General features: G+C 41.5%; 1 protein-coding gene across 2 annotated transcripts in view; it reads right to left on the bottom strand.

Annotated features, from left to right (window-relative positions):
- The window catches only part of GJA5 (gap junction protein alpha 5), a 23396-nt gene extending 5438 nt beyond the window's left edge, over nt 1–17958 (bottom strand). The window contains exon 1 of one of the 2 annotated variants that reach the window (XM_044442349.1): nt 17604–17958. The gene's annotated coding sequence lies outside the window, so the exon portion shown is untranslated. The remainder of the gene's footprint in view (nt 1–17603) is intronic. The other variant, XM_044442348.1, reaches the window with a different exon arrangement.
- Nucleotides 17959–18209: the final 251 nt, after the last annotated feature.

Below are 18209 nucleotides of genomic sequence, written 5' to 3'. Positions count from 1 at the left end.
AAAAAAAAGATGCTGGGTTGAAAGTTACTTTCAAATAAAATACTCAATGTCTATCTGAGTCCTCATGTTTATGAAATAAAAAGCTGAACTTATATTATCCACTAGCAGCAAAAAAAACATGCCACCTGCTGCAAACCAAAAATGCCGTCGGCTTCTGTGTGCTCTCATCCTTTTATCACATGGTGAAATATTGAACAAACATCCCTCTCCCAATGTAATAATGTTGCTGGAATTTTTATAAGAATCTTCTTAAAACAAAGAAGTAGATCTATATCTTCATTATGATTTAGCTGCAGCTCTTGTTCATTCACTAAAAACTGTTATTTTTAATCTTACATTATAAACTAGTAGGATTCCTTTAATATATTTTGAATAGGAGAACAGCTTCCTGCAGAGTCAAAGTCAGTGCTAAAGGGCTGCATGCATTAAACAGCAAACCCCATAAGTTCGTCTGCAGTAAAAGCAAATGAATCTACCCACGTACCATTAAACGTTCGGTTTTCTTCAGAAACTTTTATTTTCTTCGGATGTGTCCATGGTTGGAGTAGGGGTGGGGGAAAGCTCAGTATATCTGCACCAGTTGCAGATATAGGTGTGTTTAGTGACTGATTAGCAGATAAACAGTCAAGTGCTGTGAATTGTGAAAGGTCCCAAGCACAGCTTTTATCATTCAGATGAAGGAGATTAACATTGGGACAAAGAGAATCTTTCATGTAACATGAGAGCCTGCAGGAAGTTTGTTTAGCAGGGGAATGTAGTGATTTTCTTAACTAGCTGATTTACTTAACTAGCTTGTGCTGTGTTCCTGAGTGGAGCTTTGAGCAGATCAGCAGCTGTTCCGGCGCATGTTTTGAGTGATGGAGCCGCAGCAGAGGGGTTCAAGAGCCACGTGCGGCTCCAGAGCCGCGGGTTGCCAACCCCTGGCTTAGATGCTGCTTTCCAGGGTTTCATTGTTTTATCAAAACATTTTAAAGCCATGCACTATGTCATTCAGAACAATTGTATCACAAAATTGTTCCTGCTTATGGATGGCTAACAAGTGCATAGCAAGGACCAACACAGTGGCCCAGCCTTTCTGGATGTGGTGCCCTCCAGGTGTTTTGGACTTCTGTTCCCATCATGCCAGCCTAGATGGCTAATGGTCAGGAAAGTAGGGAATTGTAATCTGGAGGGCATCAGCTTGGAAAAGGCTGCAGTATTGCAAGAAATGGAAGGGATAGGCCAAAAACATGAAGGGAAGGAGTTACACAGAGAGTATGTACAGCAGCTCAAACCCACTGGCAAAGGAACCATTTCTTTTTGCTTTGCCTTTGAGTAATAATGGGTGTACTACAAGAGTAACTCATGAATATCATGAGTAACTTCAGCTACCCTCACATTGACTGGATAAATGTATGCTGTAGTTCTGAAAAAGAGGTTAACTTGCTTGATGTCTGAAATGACTGTGCATGAGAAGAGCTGGTGGTGGAACAGACAAATGGAGAAACAATCCTGGATTCTCTCTTAGTTGAGGTTGCCCAGAAGCTAGTATGAGCTGTAGATTTTGAACCAATTAGAAACAGTGACCATCATGCTATCAGATTCAATATGTATTTAAATAAAAGATTGCCAAAGACTTCAAAAGAAGAAATTTTTCTAAAATGAGAGAACTGGTAAAAAGAAAATTGAAATAGGGAGTCAGGAGGCTAAATCCCTTCAAATGGCTTGGAGATTATTCAAAACTACAATAATGAAAGCTCAGTTAGTGTGTATACCACAATTTAGGAAAGGTACTCCAAAGTCCAAGAGATCACCAGAATGGTTAACAAGCTATGTCAAGCATGCTGCTAGAGAAGAGGCTTCTTTCAGAAAACAGTCATTGACATTCAGAAACAGTGTTGTCCAAATCAAGAAAACAAAAGGGAGAAAAGCATGCAAAAGGGAAACAGAAGCAATCAAAAGCATTGAAAACAAAACACAACACATTTTGAGCCATATATCATTGACAACCAGGCCAACAGTAATTAATTTTTTGAACATATCAGAAACAAGAAACTGGTTGAAAAAGCCATTGGATGATGACTGAGTTAAAGGAGTACCAAAGGAGGATAAGGAGATTACAGGGCAGTTGAATGGAGTATTTTAATCTGTTTTACTTGCAAAAGATCTGGGACAAATACCTGTAGCTGAACTAATGCATTTAGGAAGGAGTCTTAGATAGGCAGTGGTCACAAAAGATGAACTTCTCAGCTTTAATTAATAGGTTGAAAGCTAATATATCAGGCCCAGATGTTATCCATCCTACAGTTCTGAAAGAATGCAAGTATGACATTGCTAACTTTCTTACAAAATTATGTAACATGTCCCTAAGAGAAGTCTCTGCACCAGAGGACTGGAGAACAACTTACCTAACACAAATTTTAAAGGCATCCAGAGAGGATCTGGAAAATTGCAAACTGGTTAGTTTAACATCTGTTCCTGGTAAAATGTTGAAATGATTATTAAAGGTAGAATCAGTAAGCATACAGAAGGACAAGCCCTGCTGAAAAAGAATCGACATGGCTTCTGCAAAGACTTCCATGTATAGTGTATTCCATGGTGTATACAGTTCAGCTACATGAGATAATGTGATAGCCACCAGTTTGGATGGCTTTAAAGGGGGATTGTACAAATTCATGGAAGGAAGTTATCATGCCTACTAGTCCTGATGGCTATAGGGTATCTCCAGTAATAGAGGTTGTATGCCTACGTAGGCCAATTGCTGAAGAGGTTGAGCAGGAAAATGTTGTTGCACTGATATCTTGCTTAGAGCAACCTGTGGCAGTTGGTTGCCCGCTGTGTGAACAAAATGCCGGAATGAATGGACATGTGTTCTCACCCAGCATGGCTGCTCTTATGACTACTACCAGTCAAGGGTACCCCTGCAAGGGTACCCCTTGCTGCCCCTGCTCTCTAAAAGGAGTGGCAAACTTCAGCCACTGACCCTCCATTCAATGAAAGGGTTTCCCCCAGCTTCTAGCTCATGGAGGAGGACACATGCTTGAGGGAAGAAGTAAAAAAGCTGCCTTGGTCTCCTCTTGCACTGCATGGATCAACAGCTCAAAGAGAGTGAGTGGAACACGCTAAGGTTTTGGTGCCCTCTCAAAAGTGAGACCAGTACAAACTGACTCACCATGCCTCAAGATTGGAATTTTAGCTGTTGCCTTATTTTTGTTTGTGCTGCTGTTGCAATTCATCTTGTCTTTTATATGACACTAGTTTTGTAAACTGCTATGAAGGCTGTTGTCAAAAGACAGGGTAGCAATCCTTTAAATATGAAAGTTTTAAAAAGTGGCTCCCATACTACTACAATAATGCATGGCAGCCATCAACTCCTGCTTTTTATTTATTTAAAACTGCATTGAAATACGCAGGATGCTTAATTATAATATAGCTGTACCTCAGACGTGCCAATCAACACCCCCAAAGAGGCCAGCCATCTCTGAGATGCTTTGAAATCCACACTTACTCTGAAACAGTTGACTTGTGTACAGCATCACAGAAATGATAACTCAGAAGCTCACATCCATGTTTATGAATGCTGCTGAATGTACTGAGAAACACGCCGAAGGACTGTAACCAAAGGATAATGCGAAGTGGCAGATAAAGACCTTGGGTGTGAGAGTACAGGAGACCGCTGCCTGGAGCACTGTTAGCCCTAGTTTTCCTTAGCGTCTTTATCAGTGTCTTCAAAGCTGAGTGAACTGGCACATAACTAAGCATGTAAATCTTATAGTTGGTACTAAATTGGGAAGTGTTGGATACACCCGTGAGGACAGCTAAATAAAATATATGAACCAAGAGAGATTAGGAAATGTTGGCATGGATTTAGTGCAGTGGAAACACGATTTTCTCAAGCTGTATTAGTTTGAGTGAAAAGGAGAGTTTGTTAAAAACAGAGACCCAAGGGGGTAATTGCAGGCAGCAAATGGGAAGAAAGTGTTAGTAGCAAAAATATGGTGTGATATTGGCCTCAGGAGGCCCTCCTACAGATTTCTTCTATTATTTAAAACACTTGAGCTTTGCGCAGAGGTATCACAGGCTTTTTGCATTCCATGGCCTTTTGGACTGGCTGTTTACCACTTTTCGTCTCCTTTCTGCCCCTAGCTAGTAGGGCCTAAGTCTCACTTTGTGTGTGGTTACCACATCATGCCTCAGAAAGCACACTCCAGTGTATGAATGTTTATGCCGCAATTATCTCCATGGCACCACAGGACCCCTTCTTGTATGTTTGCTGTAGCAAATACAGCTACTTTTCTGGAATTAGTTGAGTCCATGTAATTATGTTGTCATACGTAGAAATGGAGACCTGTGCCCATTCATCATGCTCACAGCTCAGTCTCTAGCCACCCTCTCAGCACTACCAATCCCCAAAAGCTCCTTTTTGAAAGCAAACCACCTGCTTGTCAATCAAACTTGGGAGCTCTTGCAGCCAGAAGTGGGAGTACAATTTTTAAAAATAAAATAAAATATAAAATGCCTCACCAGTTCAGCAGCTTCTCAGATAACATTGCTTTCATTCCTTTTTTCCCACATCCTGCTTACAGATTGGAGGTAAAGAGTCAGAAATACATGCCATATATACCAGCATATAAGGTGACTGACATACTGTGTAAGACAGTTGGGCCATGGACGAAGCTTTGAGCTGAATCCTTTCAAGAGTAATCTAGAGACAAGGTATGGATAGAGGGAAGACATGCCAAGATGTATGACAAGTAACCAAGAAGGTGAGGGCCCATGAGAAAGTATCTTTAGTAGTGATGTAAGCTATAAAAGCTTTGTTTTATTATTGATTGGGGTTGTCTCCTAGAGTGCAGCCTATACACATATGTATAATCAGGACTGTCTTGTGTGCCATATTCTTAAAAAATATTGCTGGTTTGCGTTGTCTAATCTATTTGGCCTGTTTCCTGCAGGATCTGACACATGGATATCATGACCTGATTTGAGTCCATTTGGAGAACAGACTTTATTGTAGAAGCTCCATTTCTATGGAACTTGCTGCCTCTGGAGGTCAGGTGGGCACCAATGTTGTTTCTAGCTCATCTGCAGCAATATAGATAAGGGAACAGCCTAACTTAACTTAGAGGGAAAATATTGTTAAACATCTGGCAGAGAGGAAACCTTGCAGATGTACTGGAGCGCATTCAGGGACCAACAAGTAGATCCTGATCTATCTTCTGTTGCCTTCAGTCTATTAAGTTAGGGTGGACAGAGGGTAAATGTCCAGTTGGTTTGGATTTCAGCTGCCATTATTCCTGACAACTGGCCATGCTGGCAGGGACGTCTGGAAATCTGGAGATCTACCTTTTCCCACCACAGTGAACAGATTAATAGATAGATATTTCTTACATTTATTTATTTATGAAATTTGTATGCCGTCCGATTACTAACGTTTCTGGATGGCTAACAGCATAAATAAATTGACGGCCCACTCTGGCTGCAAATACAATAATAAAATTCAATATTAAAACATATTAAAATATTGATTCAATAAAAAGGTCTTAACCTGGTGCTGAAAAACATATAATGACGGCACCAGGCGGACCTCTCTGGGAAGCGCATTCCATAGTTGGGGCGCCACCGCAGAGAAGGCCCTCCTCTGGGTACTCTGTCTCCTATCTTCTTTCACAGAGGGTTCCCGGAGGAGGGCTTCTGTTGCTGATCTCAGGGGACAGGAGGACAAATAGGGAAAAAGGCATTCCTTAAGGTATCCTGGTCCCAAGCTGTTTAGGGCTTTACAGGTAATAACCAGCACCTTGAATTCAGCCCGGACTTCGATGGGAAGCCAATGGAGCTGATAGTCCCCGACAGCATCCTGGCAGCTCTATTTTGAACCATCTGAAGTATCCAGACTGTCTTCAAGGGCAGCCCCATGTAAAGCGCGTTACAGAAATCCAACCGGGAAGTAACCAATGTGTGTGTTACTGTTGCTAGGCAATCCTCCAGGTAGGGATGGAGCTGATAGATTAGCCGAAGCTGAAGGAAAGCGCTCCTCGCCATCGTTGTCGCTTGGGCTTCCAAGGACAGCTCTGGGTCGAGCAGCACTCCCAAGCTGTGGACCCTGTCCTTTAGAGGGAGTGCTACCCCATCCAGGACAAGGCCCAAGTCACCTACCCAGGAGCTCAAATTACCAACCAACAGAACCTCCGTCTTATCTGGATTGAGCTTCAGTGTATTGGCCCTCATCCAGCCTGTTACCTCGGCCAGGCACCAGTTCAGTACAGCCACTGTCTCACCTGGATTGGTAGAAAATGAGAGGTAGAGCTGGGTGTCATCAGCATACTGATGACTCCGCAGCCCAATCCTCCTGATGACGTCTCCCAGTGGTTTCATGTAGATATTAAATAGCAAGGGGGACAAAATGGAACCCTGCGGTACTCCATGGCAAAGTTGCCATGGCGCAGAGCCAAAGTCCCCCAGCACCACCTTCTGGAATCGGCCTTCAAGGTAGGAGCAGAACCACTGCCAAGCAGTGCCTCCTACTCCCAACCCCACCAGCCTATCCAGGAGGATACCATGGTTGATGGTATTGAAATCTGTGGAAAGGTCCAGGAGAACCAACAGGGACGCATTCCCCCTGTCTCTCTCCCTGCACAGGTCATCATACAGGGCAACCAAAGCAGATTCAGTACCATACCTGGGTCTGAAGCCGAACTGAAATGGGTCCAGATAATCAGTCTCATCCAAAAGTACCTGAAGTTGTCCCACCACCACCCGTTCCAACACCTTGCCCAAAAATGGGATGTTGGCCACCAGTCTATAATTGGCAGCCATCTCTGGATCCAGAGATGCCTTCTTTAGGACAGGCCTGATTACCGCCTCCTTACATGTGGCAATATACCCACATTCTAACCATTTACAGATTAGCTGGTTTGTGCAGTGGTTCTGACCCAATAATCAATGAATATTTCATTTTTATGGAAGCAGAAGGTACCAATGTGTTTTGTGGAACACTCTTGTACATCAACAACTATTCACTAAAGTTCACATTTTGGGGCTTTTGCATTTAGAGAATCTTTCTAAAGGTGGGAAGCCATGTTCTGTTCATAGGAAAGAAATGAAGGTTCTTTTTGTGCATATTTGTTCCCTAAAGTCTACTGCCCTCTGTCCCTCCATGACTGTTTTTCATTCTAGCTGTTCACTGAAGCCATGTAGCACTGTGACAATGGAACTCTGCCTGTGTACAAAACGGTTCTCCCTTCTATCCCTTGCCATGCCGCAGGACAAAGGAGACAAAAACAGCTGAGAAGGATGTGTGACATCCACTTACAGCCCAAGAAAAAAGAACTGGAAGAGGAAGGGCAGTACATTCTGGTATGCTTCAAATTCTTCCCAGCACAGTACTGACATTCCCAAGGACAAAGTACAGGCAGAAAATAAAACTTATGTAGTAAAAATAATGTGATACTTGGAGCAGTGAGAATTCTTTGCATACTTCTTAAGTGAGTATGGATCACAACATTTTGAACTATAAATTCTTAGGGAATTTGCCCAGGATATCAGCACAATCCAGAGCAAAGACATGGAAAAGTAAGACTGCTCAGTTTGGCTTTTACTAATTTTAAGTGTAACATACCACCTAAAAGTAATCTCCTGCTTTGCCAATATAAGGGCAGCCACAATTCCTTTTCTTTCTGATTATTTCCTCACAAGGAGCCCATGCATTTCAGTCAGTCAAAACTCTGCCTTTTTAATCTTTTCACCAAAGAACTAACATAACCCTATATTTGGTGCAACCTGGATGTTTTTGCTCTAAGTATGACACTTCCTGATTAAGCCTATACGACCCCTCTCAAGTGGTGTAAAGGTCAGAGTGCAGGACAAACACTAGGGAGACACAGGTCAAATCCTCACCTCCCATGACGTTCATCCTGCACCAGTCACTATTGCATAGCCCAGTCTTCTCAAACCTGGTGCTTTCCACATGTTTTAGATGGTAACTCCCAGCATTCCTGACCATTGGCCATGCTGCTAGGACTGATGGATTGAAATCTAAAGCATTTGGAGCCACCAATTTGGAGAAGGCTGCCTTAGCCAAACTTTTATCTCACAGGATTATTTCTTGGGGAAGGGACTTATGGTGTTTGCCACACTGGGTTCCTTGGGGGAAAGGTGATTCTTAAATGTAATTAATACATGAACAAAATATGAAGGAGTATAATGAATTCCAAACTGGATTATTTACTCTTTCCCCTAACACCCTTTTCTCAACTGCCTCATTTTGTTTTGATTTTGGTTTTGAAGCTTATCTTGATGAGTTCTAACAGACTCACAAAGCACTCATTTCTTTGCTTCCATTTAGTTGAGCCTAATAAAGATAAATTTATTGTAGTTGCTGGGTATTTCCTTATGGGCCAGTGCAGCGGTTTCCTGCAACATTTGTCAGATAAACCTGTTTTCTGAACTGAAGAAATACATTAGTTCTTGGTCTGTCAATGTGAAGGAAGTCATGCACATTCCAGCAAAGACAACAAGGAAAACACAAACTGTAGTGTTGGCCAAGTGACCAAGTTATTGTAGGGAAAGGAAACTTGCTGCTCCAAAAATCATGACATATAAGGGTGCTGAACCCCTTTTTAGAGACACTCTTAGAGACTGCATTCCAAGGGTAGGCAGGACCAAAGACAAAGGCAGTGAAGCCAAAATACCAGCATATCAAGCTCTTACTGCCTTCAGAGGGATTGTTTATCCTTTTTGAATGGAGGAAAACCTAAACAAAAGCAGCAAAGCCAGAGAACAATTGGTGGTAGAAGGACAGGGCAAGAGCTACCTGGGAAGCTCTGGATTTGGTCCCTAAGTGGGCAAAATTTGGTTCCCGGGCCTGAGGTTTTGCATTCCTGACATATACATGCACAACTTCAGACTTCACATACATTAAGTGTGTAATAAGGCAGAACGGGCTAGGGTCTTAAGGATATAAATTATAGCTTATAAGTCAACACTCTTAGTCTATGCAGAACATGCCACATGATGTCTTTTGTGCATGGCACTGGAAGACATATTTAGAGATTCCAACATGGAAAAGAAGGAATTCAGAAGAAGGATTTCAAGAGGATTGCTGGCTATGCTGGCTGGGAATTAAGGGATATGTAGTCCAGCACATCTGGAGGGACCCAGGTTAAGGAAGGCTGCTCTGTTATTAAGTTCTTCATAAGAATAATAATGTAACACTGCTTCATACTGCAACAGTTTTCTCCAGTTTGATCTAGAAGGAACAGTCAGAGACGTTGCACAGCAGAACTGTCTTAAAGCCATAAAGTCATATCCAGGTCATCCTGTTAGTGACAGCAGCGCCCAGGCCTTTTCATTTGCCACTTTCATTTTGATGGCTTGCAGGGAATTCTGTTGTGTCACACCTCTGACTGCACTTCCAGCGTTGGGTAAATGTAATGGACAAAGGTCTTTTAGCTAGACCCACTCCAAGCGTGAGAAGTTTTAGCCTTCAATCCCATGTACACATTCTTCTAAGCCTCATTTAAGAAAGTGGGGCTTAATTTTTAAGTGAGTAAATGCTGAATGACACGGTTGTTTTCTAGAGGTTAGGGCTAGCCTACAGCTTGCAATTAGGAGATCTCTCTCTCTCCAGCTTTCAAGTCATATGAGAATGGTCATCAATGTTTCCAAAATTAGAAGAGTATGAAGACAAACCTCATCATCACCGTCAGCGTATCCTCATCAAGACAGTTTATTTAGCAGTGCAATTCCATACATTTCTATTCAGCTACTTAGCCTGGATGGATGGATGGATGGATGGATGGATTATTTATTTATCTATTTATTATATTCCCATCCCACTTTTTTCTGTCAAGGAACTCATGGTGGCTTACACAATTCCCCTCCTCCTCTCAACAGCAAGGCTCAGAGTCTGTGACAGGCTCAAAGTCATTCAGTAAGCTCCAGTGGAAGAGTGGGGACTAGGACCCAGCTCTTCTGGCCATTGAACTTAAGGCAAGTTGCTTCTGAGTAGAATGCACAGATTGTGCTGCCAGTGTCAATACTATGCAAGGAGCAAGAGAAGAAACCATCCTGAAATGCCAATGTTCAAACCAACAAGAAACAACAATGTCTAGGAAAAAATATCAACAGTAACAGGAATCCACTTATGAAACAGCAAAAGTAACTGTAGTCATTATAGGTTTCTGCAGCCTCCTACTCAGAAATGCAACCCACTGGAAAACATAGATAAACTAAAAGGACTACAGCACTTGGTTTCTCGTTGAGGGATCATAAAGCGCTCATAAGGATATGACAGTACCTGTGCACATTTCTCACATTAGAATGATGTTGTTTGTCAAGAAATAACATTCCAAAGTTTGACAGAAGGTCTCAGGAACCCCGCCCCCCCCCCAAATCTCCTATGTCACTCTAGATGTCATATCTTGCCCTAAACATGATTCCCAATATTGCTTTGGAAAGGAATGTGCCCTTCATTGCTATCTCTGGCTCTCATGGTTTTGATACAGGCTGAAATCTTAACTAAGAAGGAGCTCCCAGTATACCTCCAGGTCACTGTTGCTTGGTAATATTGCTCACTTTAAATCAAATCAAATTAAATCCAGTTCCAAAATTCTTCCTTTAAGCCCCAGGACATCATTTGCAACATCTTTCCTAGGAGTATAAATTTATTTTGCTCCAGACTGGGGGGGAAAAGTCTGCATCTTTAACCATTATACTCTCATCCCCATCTGAACTAATATTTAATTTGCAAAATAGCACCTTTACTCACCTGAGTTTTGCCTTGTTCCTTGAAATTACTCATTCTTCTTGCTGCTCTCTACAGAATCTTAGAACTTTCTACTGTTTGCTCATCCCCTTCCCAGTCAGCTTTTTAGTCAGCAGATCATATTATAGATTCAGTACCTCCATCCTCTCTGTTATCAACTTTCTGCCATGGTCTCCCTTTCAATAAGTTCCCTGCAGTCTTGCTACTCTGGCTGTGGGTTTTTAATACTGTCCTTTTTAGTTGCAAGAAGACAAGCACTATTCATCAAGTCTTCAAAAAACAAACACTACCCAGCTTCCCTTCAAGGGGTGACTGTGATGCCCTCACAAGAACCAGAACTCTTGGAGAAGGTTTTCCCCACTCAAGAGAGAAAAGGGAGGGTCTCTCATTATGGGTGGAGCAGAGCTGAGTTGTCTCTTGCTGCTTCTGAAAAACCCAACATGTTCTAATATTCAGAGAGCCCCTTATTTTGCCAAGAAATATTTTTCTTGGGGGGAAAATAGACATGAATATAAACAAACAGTTGTAAGTTAAAAATAGAGTAAGAGGGCTCTGGACATTGTTTGCAGCACAAATAGGGCATTGAGAATGCCAATTTGGAATGCAGCCCTGATAGCAGAACTTCAGAAAGAGGGCAAGAGCTTTGCTCTGAATGATGGTGGCAGGACAACTCGCCTGTCAAAGCATGTTCCCTGTGAAACTGCTTTGCTTCTGTTCGGTTGGCACCAGCAGAGCCAGGCCAGGACATTTTTCTGGCCAAGGTGGTTTAGCAAAGGTGCAGTGTACCCAAGACGGTTCATACCATATTTTGGCACCTGAGGGAGAAGGTCTCACAAATGGTTTTCCTTTCCCCTATTATTCCTTTCCCATATCATTGCTATAAAAATATAGCAATAATAAATATGTACTTGTCTGATGCTGCCTGAGGCAGCTGCCCCGCTGTGCCCAGAGGTAGGCTTGGCCCTTTGAACCATACTTTTCAGGGATCCCTCAGTGTGAGGAATGCCCTCTGGTTTGGACTGAAGCCAGTCCATGGTCCTCTATTTGCTTTGATTCCCACCTGTTCCCTTATTGCATTCAGACTCTCAACCTTTTAAAGTGGATAGATTTTATAAAACAAGGAATGTCTATATCCATTCTCAAATGCCTGTATATTTTTTTAAAAAACTTTTATAATTAGGGATTGTTTCCTACGAAAATGAAACATAAGTACCTGAAACTACTAAAATGAAACCCAAGTACCTGGCTTAAGGAATGCTTGGAGTTGCATGATTTTTTTTTCTATTGAAACAAGTAGACGATTGCACTCTAGGTAAATATATAGATCTGTCAAGTTCACTTATGTTATACAGTAGCTATGTAATACAGCTAAACTGTAGGTTGGATAATGGTGAATGTCACTGAGCACTCTTATTGTCAAATTTGTATTCATTTTCTTGGGTTCTTTGACATCTTGGTACTTACTTTTGGTTCTTCTTCCTGGAACTGCAGGGTTGAGAATTTTTACTTCTTTCTCTAAAATACAACATCATACTTATATTGTCATGCACACATACAAATAAATAATGTGATGCCATCTGCCAAAAAGCTTTGTGTTGTGTAAAACAGAGACACGTGTGCATGTGTGTTTTTGGGAACAGAGAAATAGAGAGAGAGAAGACATGGGATAAAGTATCTTGATCTTGTAGAAAAGTATTATATTACCTCTTTTCTGGTTAAAAGTAAAGTAACTTTTTGGGGTATGAGCATGTGCAATTTTGTGGTGAGGCAAAATTTCACGGTGCTTTCTCTTTTCTCTGCCTACCATTTTCATACTCAATACTCCCCACCCCCCACCAGCTTCTTTTGCCTATTTATAAACACATGTCAACAGATCCATTGCAGAGACTGTAGGGCAAATGCAGACTGGAAAAAGAGCATGTGGTAAAAGAGCTATGCACCTTCTCCATCCTCCAAAATTACTTTTCTTACGGGGAAGCAATCTTCGCCAAGGCATTGTTACGCACGTTTATATATAACATACAATTTGCTTCTTTGCTGCACATGAGGAAATCAATTGATGCCCCAAGGAGACTGTCTTTTTCAAGTGCAAATATTTAGGGCATACGGATTTGATTTCTCAGTGTAAAGAGCAACCTGTAGAGAAATGGAATGCACATATTTAATAGCACATGTGTGAAGCAACTCTAGGCACTTTTTTGGCTGAGTCATGTGAAGTTTCTGGACTAAGTCAGGCACTTGGCATTTTCTGCTTGTTCGTAGTACAGGGTCTGCCTTGCAGCTAAAACCAGAAGAACGCATTCATTGCAGAATTCTGCATTTTAGTTTGACGACTAGTCAGCCTTGTTTAGTCATTTTTGCAGCTGGAAAGAATGTCCAAAAGTGTAATGGATTTTTCAGTGATGGCAAGGTGGAGACCTATGGCAGGCATCAATAGGCCAAGCTGCTGTGATATCACGGACTGTGTATAAACATTCTAAATACTTTAGAAAGAAGTCTGCAATCACAGCTTGCTTTCTTAGGAGGGAACGGAAAGGCCAGTTCATGGAGGATAAGTCTCCCATTGGCTTCTAGTCCATGATTTCATAACTATCAGTGCTTATGAAGGCTATGTGCAACCTCAGTATCAGAAGCATCACGTCAATGCATGCCTATTGCTAGGGGGCACAGGTGGGAGGGTGCGTTTGCATGCATGATCTGTCGCTTGACAACTGCCTGAAAGAGTGCCGCATCAGATGGACCCATTGACTTATCCAGCGGGGCGTGCTTTATGTTCTTAATCTGGCTGGAGAAAGCTATCAAAAAGCCTGGGAAAAGAGGAGATTGGCAGGGAGGCTTCAGTCTGAAAAGCCGTAGAAGAGCTTCTTGCTGACAGGGGAGCTAAGAGCAGATAGGGGTCAGGAGTGAAGAAGAGTGGGCATGGGACAGAGAGCTAAGTCTAGGGGAGGCTCATGAGAAAAGCTTCTGTGGAAACTGATCATAGGATCTAAAGGCAAGAGGAGCAGTGTACCATTGGCAGAAAAAAAGTGGTGAGGGGTGGAAGAGAGAGATGAATATGTCACTCAGGCTGTATAGCATAATGGATATAGAAATCTATATAAAATTATAAAATGGATCAAACACTTTTCAGAGATCAGAATATTTAAAAATGCAGCTACCTTATTTACAAGAGAGGCCTCTGGAATCTCTTGTTGAAGGCAAATGAAATATAAAAAGAGGGCCCTTCAATGTTGCCCTGAAGAGATGGTGGCGGGGGGGGGGGGCAATTTGGTATGTGGAGTGACTGGGGCAATGACTGACCCACTTGGGGCACCAAGATTCCTTCGCAACTCCTTCACATTTGCTCCAGTGAACATTATGCAGCTGACAGGAGCCACCCACGAACCCTTCCTATCCTCTGGCAAGACTGCCAGGGCGAGCTAGCCTGTCCTTTGTCTCGCCTGCCCAGTGGCAACCAGCCACCCTTTGGGGGAACAGTGGTATCCATACGAGATAGAATAACTGCTTTTCACACCGTTCCCTAATGGACAAAGCTTTTGTTTCTGATGCATTCTCTCAAAATTTTCAGTATAACTGTAAGGCAGACAAGTCTCAGCATCACCGTATCAGATGGGAGACTGTTACATTGCAATTGTTGTGAGACTATCCAAATCTGAAGGGTTGGCTCTCTCTAGCCTTCAGCAGTGGTGGTGAACATGTGGACCTCCAGATGTTGTTCAACTTCATCTCCTGTCATCCCTCACCATTGGCTATGTTGACTTTGGCTAATAGGAGTTCTAGTCCAACAGCATCTAGTGGGCCACGCAGATTAGGGGAAGGATTAGTCTGTGCTAATCTTCCCACCACAAAAGAAATGCCTGCTGCAGGGTTCATGTGATTCCAAAGAAGCGATGAGTGTCATGAGGAGGAAATGAGAACATGTGCTGTTGAATCAAACAGGGCTAAGAGGTAAATATAACTCTGAAAGGACTGGCTTATATGTGTTCACATATTTCTTTCTGTCTCCACACCAGCCCAGGCTTAGAAGCAAGAAGGAAATATGGATTATGTTATGGATTTAACAGCACTTACATTTAAGTATTAGTTTTGTAAGATAGATGTAAACATTCTGAGGCTGAAAGCTAGTATGCTGTAGTGGGAGATCTAGTGTTGCATAATGGTTAGAGTGTTTGTTTGGAACTCAGAAGATCCAGGTTTGAGTCTCCACTCAGCCATGACACTCACAGGTTGACTTTGGGTCAGTCATTGATTCTCATCCTACCCTACTTCACAGGATTTTTGTGAGGATAAAATAGACAGGAGAATTATGCAAGCATCCTTGGATACTTTGCAAGAAAAAAGGTGGGATATAAATATGATTAATCAATTGAGAAAGAAAATCTGATGGTTCCAGCAGTAAACAGCAGTTAACCGATGAGCAATGATTAAAAATGTGAGTTTTTGTGATTCACATTCTCTTACTGCTCAATGCTTTGACTTAAGTAACCAAATATAATTGGCAATGTTACCAGCCATTTATGTACATCTCTTAAAACTTGTAACAAATTCTGCTCCCCCACATCAGATCTCCAGAGAGAAGGAAGTCCCCAAAAGACTCTGCCTTTCTTGACTGAGTTCAAGCAACATGATAGCGCCCAGTCAGGAGTTAAGTATGGGTTCAATATGGTTGCCACTGCACTGTGGGTTTTTGCTGAAATGTGGGCTATTGTGTTTTCTAAATCCAATCAAGATAACAAAGCATGGTGAACAATCCACATTTTACAATCCACAAACTGTGGGTTCTTGTTGTGGTTGTTTGTGGTTTAAAATTTATGGCTAGTTGGAATGGCTGGGTTCAGACAACACAGAGACGATGGCTACCAAAATCCAAAAATGCTTCTACTGTCTTTCTACTCACTGCTAGGTCAGTTGCTCTCTCTGACCACCTTCTTCAACTATTACACCTTATTTCTTTAAAAAATGGTGTTCCTGACAACTTTGCCACTGACTCTGAAGGAAAATTTGCAGTCATTGTGGCTCATTCCTGTTCAAACTTCCAAACACAGACATGAAGAAGACAGTCTGATATTAAGTCAAATGGTTGGTCCATCTAAGCCAGTATTGTTGAAACTAACTGGCAGCATCTCTAGGATTTCAGGTAGAACACTTTCATAGCCCTACCTGGAGATACCAGGGATTGAATTATGGGCCTTCTGCATGGAAAATGTGTGCTCCATAACTGTACTGCAGACCTTCCCTGTAACTTATGAAAGGCAATTATTTCAATTGTATCCCTGACAAAGAATTCCATCCTTTTTGGAGCCTTTTTTAATTGGTACCAGATTCTTTTCATTGTCTCTGTCACTGATTAGAGCACCCTTCCCCAACCTTGTATCCTGAAGTTGTGTTGGACTATAACTCACATAATCCTCAGCTGGCATGACCAATACTGCTTTGGGGTCCTTCTGCTGGGAAGAGAGGGTGGGAGCTGTCATCCTTTACTCTTTTGTGCAATGATTTGGCCGCAGCGTAGGGGAAATGGATCTTTATGGCGCTCTTTAGCTACCAGAGTAATAACTACAGTATAGATGAGTTGCTCTTCAGGTTCACAGGTAAATGAAATTTTACACAGGATAATTCTGACACAAAGCTGTAGAAAATTTCAACATTTGACAACTTTTCAAAATTGTAAAATTTTGAATTAACCACAAATGTATCATCTGAATTTCAGAACTGAAATTTGACATCATTATTGAACATTCAGGGGAATAAGGGTGGCTGGTTTGATAAATGACTCTAGTTGATATAAGATTCACTAACTTCTATTTCAGGTAATGTAGTATAAGCCATTGTCTATTGATTGCTACTATGTTTCAGTTGTCAGATATTGTCAAATGTAGACAGTTACATTTTAGAGAATATCAGTGGATGTTTGCTTCTCTCTGTCAGTTATCAGAACTTATTCAATACCACCTAATACTGCAAGTGAGCTAGCTAGCAAATATTGTCCACATAGACAGCAATCCACTGATACTTAATTGCACAATACTTAAGAAGCTGTTAAGTGCTTTGAATTTTATCTAGGATTGTGCTTCTGCAGTTTTTCTTTTCTTTTACTGTATGTATTTGAAAGCTTTGATTCTGAGAGAGAAGAAAAAAATGTTCCTTTTTATAGTCCACTTTTTGGTGTTAAATCTCAGAACTTCAGACTCATCTTTATGATATTTTCAGTATATATAACTTGGTACACATCCTGTCTCCCATCCTGCAAGCGGTAAGATCATTTAGGGGTATATTTAGAAGAAAATGAGAAGCACACGGAATAAAATGTCAGCATAACAAAATGTCAGAACTGCAAGCCAAAAGAAAGTATCTTTTCCAAAGTAAAGATTTAGATGTGAACTTTGTAAAAGCGATTGCTTTGATTACTTAGAGTTGCTATCCCTCACTTCCATTGTACATTTTGCTGTTCTATCTTTTGCTAGGGTCCATTCACTTAAGGCTGTGATTCATTGCATAGTCACTTGAATGTAAGCCCTAGTGAACATACTAGGACTTTCTGCCAAGTCAGAGAAGTTTGTTTATCCCATTATGACAAAGCTGAAAGTGCAACTTCGGAAAATAGGTGATTTATTTATTTTTTAAATGAACCTTACAACTCATCAAGAGTAAGATGGGAACTACACTATCAGTCAACAAAATTTACTTAAATTTCGTAACTCATAAACTTTTAACTATAGGACAACAACAAAAAAATCCATCCTATTTTTAGGTATGCTTTCTAGCAATTTTTCCAAAGGCAGAGTGAAAAACATGAAATGAGAAGACTGCTAACAATCATTCAGCATTCGGTTTGTTTTTAAGACTTGCAGGAACATACCTTCTCTGCTTGCATCCAGCAGGGATCCTTGTCTGATAGAAGCCACTTTAACTGGGATAAACAAAACTCAGATGGAAGTTGGAGAATTCCACTGTCCTCTAGTCTGGTATCAGCTGGTTGGGTAGAGACTTCCAAAACCCTAAAGGAGCGAGTAGTAGGACCTCCCAGCTACGAAGTGCCATATGACATGCCTCAGCAGCTGTCCAACTCCTACAGAGTCATTGTCATGGACTGGGATATAAATGTGGTCCCAAGAAGGCTTTATTGTAAGCAGTGACTTGGCTCTAGCCAAGCACTTCCTCTGGTTCTCAGCCTCACTATTTTTAATGAAGGAATTTGCTGCTATCTCAAAGGAAGTCAAATTGTTTTAGGAAAACAATAGCAAAGTAACTAAAGGTTTATTAGTTTCCTCTCCTGGCTCACAAGTGGAGTTGTCAATTAGTCTTAAATGATGGATGGGGTATTTATTTAAAAGACTTAAGTCACTGGACTCATGCACTCATTCCTGTTTTGAAAAGATCATACATTCATATCAGAGCAAAGCAGCAGGTTTGTGGCTAGATATTCAGTAGCACCTTTGTGTGCATGGTTACAATACAATTTTCT

The sequence above is a fragment of the Varanus komodoensis genome, unplaced genomic scaffold, assembly GCF_004798865.1.
Source record: "Varanus komodoensis strain SLA01 unplaced genomic scaffold, ASM479886v1 scaffold4, whole genome shotgun sequence".
Classification (NCBI taxonomy): domain Eukaryota; kingdom Metazoa; phylum Chordata; class Lepidosauria; order Squamata; family Varanidae; genus Varanus; species Varanus komodoensis.
This window is presented reverse-complemented; position numbering and strand designations above follow the sequence as displayed.